Source organism: Pseudophryne corroboree, chromosome 10 (assembly GCF_028390025.1).
Source record: "Pseudophryne corroboree isolate aPseCor3 chromosome 10, aPseCor3.hap2, whole genome shotgun sequence".
Lineage (NCBI taxonomy): Eukaryota > Metazoa > Chordata > Amphibia > Anura > Myobatrachidae > Pseudophryne > Pseudophryne corroboree.
The window spans coordinates 137,713,122-137,723,121 of NC_086453.1; positions in this window are offsets into that span (position 1 = coordinate 137,713,122).

Below are 10,000 nucleotides of genomic sequence, written 5' to 3' on the forward strand. Positions count from 1 at the left end.
AGAAAATCGGGATCAAAAAGGTTTTGATAAGGTCCACCCTTTCCCTGAGAGACAGTTTCCATCTCTTCCAGCTCTCAACCTTCCTGGCGGCCTCATCCAGCCTTAAATCCCAATTTTGAGTGGCATAATCACCTTGGCCGAAACGAATGCCTAAAATTTTTATCTCTGGGCCAGCCGGGGGGAGATCATCCGGAAGGTCAAAACCAGAACCCTCCTCCCCCATCCAGAAAACTTCACTCTTCTCTTGGTTTACCTGGGAGCCTGAAACCTCCGAATACTCCCTGACAATTGCCACAACCGCACCTGCCTCCGCCTCATCAGACAGAACAATTGTGACATCGTCAGCATAGGCCACCACCTTCAACGGACATTCCGGGCTCAGCAGGACCCCCCTTACCGCATCACCCTCCAGTCTCCTTACGAACGGGTCAATGGCAAAGACATATAGGAGGGGACTCAGCGGGCAGCCCTGTCTGACCCCCGAACTCACAGCGAAAGCCGGACCTATCCAACCATTGATCAGAGGGAAGCTTTCAGCTTGCCTGTAGATAGCACGCAGCCAATCAACCACCCTCACTGGGAGGCCATACCAATCCAGTAGGGCCCACAGGTAATCGTGATTAACCCTATCAAAGGCCTTCGATTGATCCAAAGCCAGAAGATACTTTCCCCACTTGTCAGCACGACACCTCTCAATGGCCTCCCGGATGCCAAGGACAGCACTAAAGGTGCTCCGGCCCTTGACAGTACAGTGCTGAGAAGAGGAAAGCAACAGCCCGGAAACTTCCATCAGCCTATTGAAGATGACTTTTGCCAGAATCTTCCTATCCACATTCAGAAGAGCGATGGGGCGCCAATTCTCAATGCGGGTTGGATCTTTACCTTTAGAGAGCAAGATAAGGGCAGATGACCTCATGGAGGGAGGGAGCAAGCCCTCGCCCAGGCATTCATTAAAGACCTCCGTGAGACGGGGGGCCAAAAAATCGCTAAAAGCTTTAAAAAACTCGGAGGTTAACCCATCCGGACCTGGGGATTTTTTAACTGCCAAAGAACCAATGGCCACTCTCACCTCATCCACCGTTATGTCACTCCCCAAACCATCAAGCGCACTGCCGTGACTCTCAAGCCCCGGAGTCCCCCTCAGAAATCGATCCATCCTCTCTCTGTCAAGCGACCCCCCAGACAAAAGGTCAGAGTAGAAGGAGCGCACCACACCCAGAATGCCCTCCCGCTCTTTCTGAAGGACACCCTGAGCATCGCGCAACCCCCTCACCTCCTTTGCACTGACCGAGTTCCTACAGCTCTGAAAGGGATCCGGCGAGTGGTATTTCCCGTAATCCCTCTCCAGAACCAAAGAAGCATACCGGTCGTACTGATACTCCTTCATCTGGGCTTTCACCCGAGAGATCTCCCCACCATCTCCCTGCTCAGAGATCAGGAAATCTAATCTCTTTCTCAAAGCCTGATAGGTATTCTGACGTACCAAGTTCCGTTTGGCTACGAGGCTACGAAAAAAACTGCGAGTCCTTTTCTTACATACCTCCCACCACTCAGACCTACTCCAACCAGCCTCCAATAAAGACTCCTGGGCTTCAAAGAAGTCCCTGAAGGACTGTCTGACCTCATCCTCCAGCAGGAGCTCAGAGTTCAGGCGCCACAGGCCCCGCCCCTTTTGAGGAGTTTCCGAAGCGTTCAAAGATGTAGACAGGAAAACGTGATCGGAGAACTCTACTGCCTTCAGCACAGGTGCCGAAGTTTTCGAGCTTTCCTTAACAAAAAACCTATCTATCCTACTCTTGCATCTACCTCTAAAGTAGGTGAAACCCGTGAGATCTGGTGAATGACGAACGTGTACATCCACCAAACCTGCCTGACTAACCATACTTGCTAGAAAAATGGAATCATAGCCCAGAGTAGTTTTTGAGCCTCCCCTGTCCTTAGGCCTAATGACAGTGTTGAAGTCACCACCAAAAACCACTTGCTGGGCCGTAAAAAGATATGGTTTTATCTCCCTGAAGAGACATTTCCTATCCCATTTAGACTGCGGACCATAGACATTTATTAGCCTTAGGTCATGTCCCTTCAAGTTAACATCCAAAATCATACATCTGCCTACTTGGAGCTCAAAAACCCGCTTGATGGTTACCATGCCAGTAAAAAGCACCGCCAACCCACCGTACGGCTCGGCCGCAAGAGACCAGTAGGATGGGCCGTGCCTCCACTCACTCTTTGCCTTGTGGAGGTCCGCCAGCCCGCCTATCCTTGTCTCCTGCAAAAACAAAAAATCAGCCTCAACCGTGCCGAAAAAATCATAGGCCATATAACGAGCACGTTCGGACAAGATAGAAGCTACATTAATGGTAGCAAACTGTATAGGCTGGGGAGCCATCCTTCAGGGTTATTGCAAGTAGGACCCAACTTACTTCTTCTTTACCTGTCTTTCGGAATCCTCATCTGAGGAACCCCATCTCTTAGCACGGATTCCCGTCGGCAGGCATTCCCCCTCCACCACGACCACCTCTTCCTCAGAGGAGGCACTGCCCGGAAGAAAGGAGCCAAGCGAACAGGGCACCACACTAACATCTGACACCCCTGTTTGACCAGAGGCAACCTTAAGCACCTGAAGGGGTTGCGGATCAGGAGGATCAGGTGCAGGCAAAACCAAGGGGTCAGGAAAAGCAACCACAGAAGATGCACCTCCAACCACCAATGCATGAGAGACCATACTCTGAGCCACCCGAGCCTCTGGGATCCTGCCCCGCACGACAGGCACAGGGGAAGGGACCGCTACCCCCAAAGAGCTTTGCCCTAAAGTCGGAGCCATGCTCTCCACTGTTAGGTTTGCTGACTGAGCCCTTCTGCCACCCACCATGAAATCCTCACGTGAAATACCTGGGCCATCTACGTCCTTCTTCCCCTTCCCTTTCCCCTTGCCCTTACCACCCTGCACCATATCCTCACGGTAAGGGGATGATCCTTTCACTTTGACCCTGCGCCTACGCATAACTCTCTGCTGCAGGACCAGGTCACCATTCTCGGTTCTCACTATCTCACCATCCGCCTCATCCTCAGAGGTCAAAGCATTGAACCTGTTCGATAAGACGAGACCCTCCGACCCCTTGTGCTTTTTAGCACCACCTTTCCCCTTCACCACCAACTGGAAAGGCTCCTCCACCACCACCTGCACCTTTGGAACACCCTGGCCCAGAGGTTCCATTTCAACACTGCCACCGGGAGTCTGCACTGAATCTATACCGCTAACCTTTGCAACCTCAGCCACCTCTATTGGTACCACCACAGGAAGGGGGGGAAGGACACCAACCCGACCAACCTCCACTTCTGCTCTCCTGGTCACCTCCACCAGCTCCTCATCCTGCGCTGTATTATGGAAAGCCGAGGGGCAACGGCTGAATGGGTGACCCTCCACACCACACAAATTGCAAATAATGCCCTCGCAGTCCCTCGCCAAATGACCCACACCATTGCACTTGGAGCATTTTTGCGCGGGGCAGTCCTTGCTAATGTGGCGAAAATCACCACATCTGTGACACATGCGAGGCTGACCCGGGTAAAAACACTGAATCCGGTCCCTGCCAATGTAGGCGGCCGACGGGACATGGACCGCATGTCTCAACCGAACCTTGGCCTCCCAAGCACCGCCCCACACCTCCAACGACCCAGGGGCCTTGACCAGGGGGGTCTGCAAGGAGTCAACATATCGCAGTAACCAAAAAGTTAGATCAACCACACTTATTGACTCGTTTCTGACCAAAATTGTTACCTTTACTGTGTCCTGACGGGTGATTGCAAATGCCTTGAACTTGCACCAATACGTCAAATTTTTATAGACTGGCCAGTAGGACCAGAACATCTGTAGACCGTTATAGGTCATGAAACTGAGATCAAAATCCGGTGTTCCCACCGGATGAATGCAAGCGAAAAGATCATCCGCCTTAAAGCCCATCTTGAAGAATTCTATTAGAAAGTCAGTACGAGACGGGGGGGTACCTTCACCCATCCACTTGAGCTGCACCGCATTGCGGCGCTTCACAGGCTGCCCACCACCACTAGAGACCGGTGCAATCCTAGACCTGCCACCAGGCACATCCGTCACCACCTTGGCATAGGAGTTATCTGATCCTGAGACCACCACCGGAGCCACCACCGGAGCCACCACCGCACCTTGCACCGATTTACCACCACCACCTTGCATCGGTATACCACCACCAACACCACTAGAGGAAGCAAGAACACCACCACCACCAACAGACCGACCTAAGGCTTGCCCCTGCGCAACCACTTTCTTCTGTTGCTCCGCCAACAGTGCCAGAGCTGGTCTGGCTCTAAGCGGAATCTCCAGACCCCCATATATTGAGTCCACTACAGCCATGTCCTGAACACCCAGCACCTCCTTATTCAGAGCTGGCAGACCTTGGGCCAACCTATCCCTGACCACACTGCAAACATTCTTAGTTACACCATTGGACAAAATTCCATCAGCTGCTGGGGGAACATCCTCAGTACCCACCGCAGATGGCTTCGACGGCGGCACCTCCTTCCCTTTAACAGCAGAAATATCAGAGACCCTCTCTAACTCCAGAGGGGTCATCACAACGCTGCAAGGCCTTAAAGCAACAGTCTCACACAATAGTTCTTTCTCAGGTAACTCTTCCTCCAACACCCGAATCTGAGCGTAGAAGGGGTGCTCCCCCTCCACCACCTCCATCACCTCAATGTCCTGAGCCACCATGTTAGGCGGCAAGTCCACACTCAGAGCCACCTCCGTTGACTTTGCTTTAATAGCAGCCACCACAGACTCAAGGAGACACTGCTTACTCCGCAACTTCTCCTCAATCTCCTCCAAGTCTTTGGTAATGGCAGGCCTGTCCCTACTGTAGGAAGTATTACGCTTCTTTCTCTTCGCCGCAACTACCCTCGTAAGTCTTGCAATTTCCGCCTCAAGCTCGGCTACCGAAGCCTCTGCGCTCGATGGGTCCGCCACACCTTGCGACGCATCAGGCACATGTGACATGGCCATCCCTGACTGCATTGGCGGTGAAGGACAACACTCCGAGGTCTCACCCGACGGACTGACATCACCATCCACAGCAGGCGCAGAAACTTCCACAAGCATGTCAGGCTCCTCTTGACACTGCAGCGCTAAATCCTGCACCGCAAACTCAGCCGCGCCAGGGTCCCTGCTTGGCACCCCGTCAGATCCAGAGGACTGCAGATCCCCCCCAAGGGTCACCCCCACCTTCTCCTGCGGAATGTCCCCATATGCAGCAAGCTCCACACACATAGACTCAGCAGATCTTTCTTCAATGCAGGCAGCACTACATATATCAGCTCCAGCAACATCCACCATCTGAACAACTGGGGACATAGAGACATCCATCACTGTACTTTCAGCATTTGGATCCAAATCGCCAGGACCCCCACCACCTTCAGCCACAGATGGCAGAACACTTGCAGCCACAGAGGGGGCTAGAACAGAGATGCCAGTAGCACCTGGCAGAGCGCCTGCAGCCACCATCCTTAACACAGGGTCCACTATGTCAGGGGCAGCACTATCGACCAAGTCCCCAGTAACACACTCCAGACCCCCACCAGACACACCTGCTGCCTCCATTTTAGAAGCGGGACCCGCAGGTGTAGATGAAATAGGCACATGAACAGCTTGCCCCTCACAGTCCTGTCCCCCCACAGCCCCAAACATGGTACTCACGTCACCCACGGCTGTCAGGGGGGGCTGGGAACCAGCACTAGTCTCTGGCTGCAAATCCTCCTTAAGCTGCACAGACGACGCCAGGGGGGGGGGCAACTTGCACGGGGGAATTAACTGCCTTCCACTAGGCAGAATTGCATGAAACTTGGTAGGCTTGTTCAGATGTGTTGGAACTTCACTCGTGTGAATTTTCAGCCCGATAGTCCCTTGGCCCACGGAGATAGACTCCTCCAAACACAGTTTCATATCTGTTAAATCCACGGCTGCCATTTTGGGACACACTGCAGCAGCATCAGGCACAGGCTTGTTGCAGACTTTATCCTGCTTTTCCACACTTTTCCCTGGATTTAAGGACATATCCAGGGGCTCCTCCAACTCCTCTCCCCCTGGGGAGTCCATTTCCACTGGGGTGGCCCCCCAAAAAATGCTCCAAACAGGCTTTTCCACACTGATTTGAAGAGCTCCTCTCACACCTCACCGCAGCTGCAGGCACCAGACTTGCCCTCCAATGGGTCCTCGTTAAAGGATTTAAAGTGTACTCATTCCAATTACAGGGCCTCGAAAGAGTCCTGTATTGTTATTTTTCGTCACTACCTCCCCGAGTCGGGAGTGGGTAATTTGCGCGCCTGCTGCCTTCCTTGGATGTGGTAGCCGTTTCTCAGGCTCCCTCTCCGGAATCGAACCCTGATTCCCCGTTACCCGTGGTCACCATGGTAGGCGCAGAAAGTACCATCGAAAGTTGATAGGGCAGACATCCGAATGCGTCGTCGCCGTCACGGGGACGTGCGATCGGCCCGAGGTTATCTAGAGTCGCCAGAGAGGCCGGGGGCGGCGGGAGGCCGGGGCCGACCCGCCGGGAACCCCCGGATTGGTCTTGGACTGATAAATGCACGCATCCCTGGGGGTCAGCGCTCGTCGGCATGTATTAGCTCTAGAATTACCACAGTTATCCAAGTAACGGGGTCGAGCGATCAAAGGAACCATAACTGATTTAATGAGCCATTCGCAGTTTCACTGTACCGGCCGTGTGTACTTACACGTGCATGGCTTAATCTTTGAGACAAGCATATGCTACTGGCAGGATCAACCAGGTAGCTCTCGGTATCGGCCGGCGCGCGCCCGAACGTCGGGGGGGGCCGCGGCGCGCGCCGTCTCGAAAGCGGCGGGTCCGCCGGACCGGGCTTTCCGTCCGCCGGCGCACTGCGGCGGGGCGGACCGGGGCGGGTCTCGAGCCGAGCGGGCGCTCGGAAAAGATGGGGACGGGAGGAGGACGGCCGTCCCGGTCGGGCCGATTGGGAAGCTCGGAGTCAGAGTGGACGGCGGGGCCCGGCCGCCACCGCGCCGTCGGGCGGACACCCCGGGGAGGGGGGACGTCACCACGCTCGATTTCGCCTGTTTTCGCCTCACCCAACAACCTGTTCGCTAGGAAACCGGTGCAAGCCGTCCTGGGGGGTGGTTTTTTTCGCTGGGACGGCAGCAACTGCCCCCAGCCCCACCTCATCCCGATCTACGCCTGACAGGTTTCATCTTGTCCCGGGGGGGTGAAAGGGTGTAAAGAGGTTCCATCTCGCGGGGCTCCGTCGCCCTTCCGGGATGCCGCCGCCTGGCGCACGGGCGACCGCAGCTTCCGCCGGCTCCCTCCGAAAAGCGCCTCCCGCTCTCCCTGCGTCATCCTGGACGGTCTCGCTCCGAGTCTGCGCTTCTCTCTCGCCCTGCCGCCAGACTCGGCTCCTCTCCCGCGCTCTCTCTCTCTCTCTGACCTCCGCCCCGTCCGGCCCTCCCGTCCGCGGCGGGGGAGGCCCGGCGGGCGAACCCTTCCGTGCGGCCGCCTCGCCGGAGCGGGGGCGGCGCGCAGGGCCCTCTCCTGGGGCTTGCGAGGAGCGGCCGTCGGGGCTGGCCGCGTCCTCGGATCTCGATGCGACGCTCGTTCGGTTCCTGGGAAATCGTGTGCTCCGCCGGGGTCCGGGGGCGAGCGCCCTTCGCTGGGCGAGGGGGACGCTTCCCCGGCACCCCTGGCGGCGTCGGACGCCTGCGGGTGCCGGCGGACGGAGCAGACCGCGCCGCACGGGGTACGGGTGCGGGGCCCGCCCGGCTCCGGAGACCGGAGCGCTCGGGCGGACGCCTGGGGACCGGACGCCCTCTCCGGGCGGAGGGGTTCCGGGCGCGCCGTGGGCAGAGGGAGGGTCGGGTTCGCCTGGAGCCGGCCGAGACCCCTGGGTTCCGGCCGAGCGATCGTCCCTCCCCGCCGGGGCGCGGGGTGCCACATCGATCGGGTTGCGGAAATGGGAGACGTGGGGCCCTTCTCTCGCGTCAACCGCAGCCCTCCGTTTTCTCTTTTCCGGCTTGACTCTGTTCGCCACCTGTGATGCTCTCTGGCCGGTTCCCTCGGGCGTAGCGGGACGGGCGGCGCGCGCGACGCTCTCGCGGAGCGTCCTCCGACGCTTCCCCGGGCTCCTGGAGCCGCCTCCCGGCCCGAGGGGTGCCCGTCCGCACTCATCGGCTGAACTTCCGCGAATTGCAGTACCCGATTCGGCCCGCCGGGGGGCGCTGCCGCCGGGGGAAGAGGGGGACGGGCCGGGCCTGGCGCCGGGCTCCGCCGGACGCCCGGCGCTGCCCCGTCTCGGCCTCGGAAGGGGGAGTCGGGGGAACGGGAGGCCGGGAGTCCCGGAGAGAGAGAGAAAGAGAGAGAGAGAGAGAGAGAGACCTCCGCGGTTCCGCCTTCGACCGCCGGGGGGCGCCGCGCACCCGTCCGCACGGGCCCGTCCCGGTGGCTCCCGGCAGGGCTCTCCCAGGGCCCCGGTCCGGGAGCCCGACTGCGTCCGCTCTCCGCTTCCAGAGAGGAGGCTGTTGGACGGGGAGAGCTGGTACCGGGCTCCTGGAGCCCTGCCTGGGCAGCCTATGGAAGGGAGGGAGCCCTGGCCCTGCTGCTCTCCGAGCTCCGGCCCTGCTGCTCTCCGAGCTCCGTGCCTGCTCTGCCACGGGTCCTTTCGCAGGAGCTCCAGGGAAACGGGCTTTTCGGCCCCTGACAGAGTCCCGGCTCTCTCGCTCGCCTCGTTGGTACCTACTGATCCGGCGGAGGTGTTCTCCGGCGGGTAGCGACACGGACGGCCGAGGGCGCGCTTCACCCAGGCTTCAACCATCTCCTCCCCGAGCCCCTGGAAGTGCAGCTGGGCCGCGGGCGCCCCGGTCCGCACTCATCTGCGAAACTTCCACAAATTGCAGTACCCGATTTGGCCCGCTGGGGGGCGCTGCCTCCGGGGGAGAAGGAGACGTGCCCGGCCCGTACGTCGGGCTCCAACGGATGCCCGCCGTGGACCCTTTATAGGCCCCATCCTGGTCCTGCCATGCTGTTATCGGAGCTCCACGGCTATCTTGTCACTAAACCTTTCGTTTGAGCTCCAGGGCTTTTTGCTTTTTGTAACCCGGTTCCTGGAGCCCTGCCTGGGCAAAATCGGATGCAAGAAGGCCCTGCCCATGCTGATCTCTGAGCTCCGCGCATCTTCTGTCACGGGTCCTTTCGCAAAAGCTCCAGGGAAACAGGCTTTTCGGCCCCGGACAGAGTCCCGGCTCTCTCGCTCGCCTCGTTGGTACCTACTGATCCGGCGGAGGTGTTCTCCGGCGGGTAGCGACACGGACGGCCGAGGGCGCGCTTCACCCAGGCTTCAACCATCTCCTCCCCGAGCCCCTGGAAGTGCCGCTGGGCCGCGGGCGCCCCGGTCCGCACTCATCCGCGACACTTCCGCGCTGGAGTCCGACGCTCGCCGGCCGCGTCCCCCGGCCCGCGGGGGCCCGGGGGGAGGCCCGACGCGTGCGGGGGGAGGCGGCGGGCGGCGGGGGCGCCCCCGCGCCACCCGACGGCGCCCCCCGGTGGCCAGAGGCGGCTCGGAGCGAGACGATCGGGGGGGGGGGGGGGGGGACGGCGGCGCGTGACCCGCCCCGGCCCCCTTGGCCCAGCGGACGGGCAGGCGGCTCCCGGGCGACCCCCCCGATCCCCGCCGCGGCGCCCCCCGGTGGCCGCCTGACGCCACTGCGGGGGGTGCAGATTCCGTGTGTCCTCTCGGATAAAAACAAAAGAACCGATTCCCGTCGGGCGAAAGTAAGTGGGACGCAGGGCCCCGGGCCCCGACGGTGCGCGCGCGCGGCGCCCCCCGCTGGCCGGTCGAAGGGATGACAAAAAAAAAATGAAAAAAATTTCAAAAAAGCACTCGCCCCAAACAGACGAAAGGTACCCGGTCCGCCCGGATGAACCCTCCCCCGTGTCCCCGCCGCGGC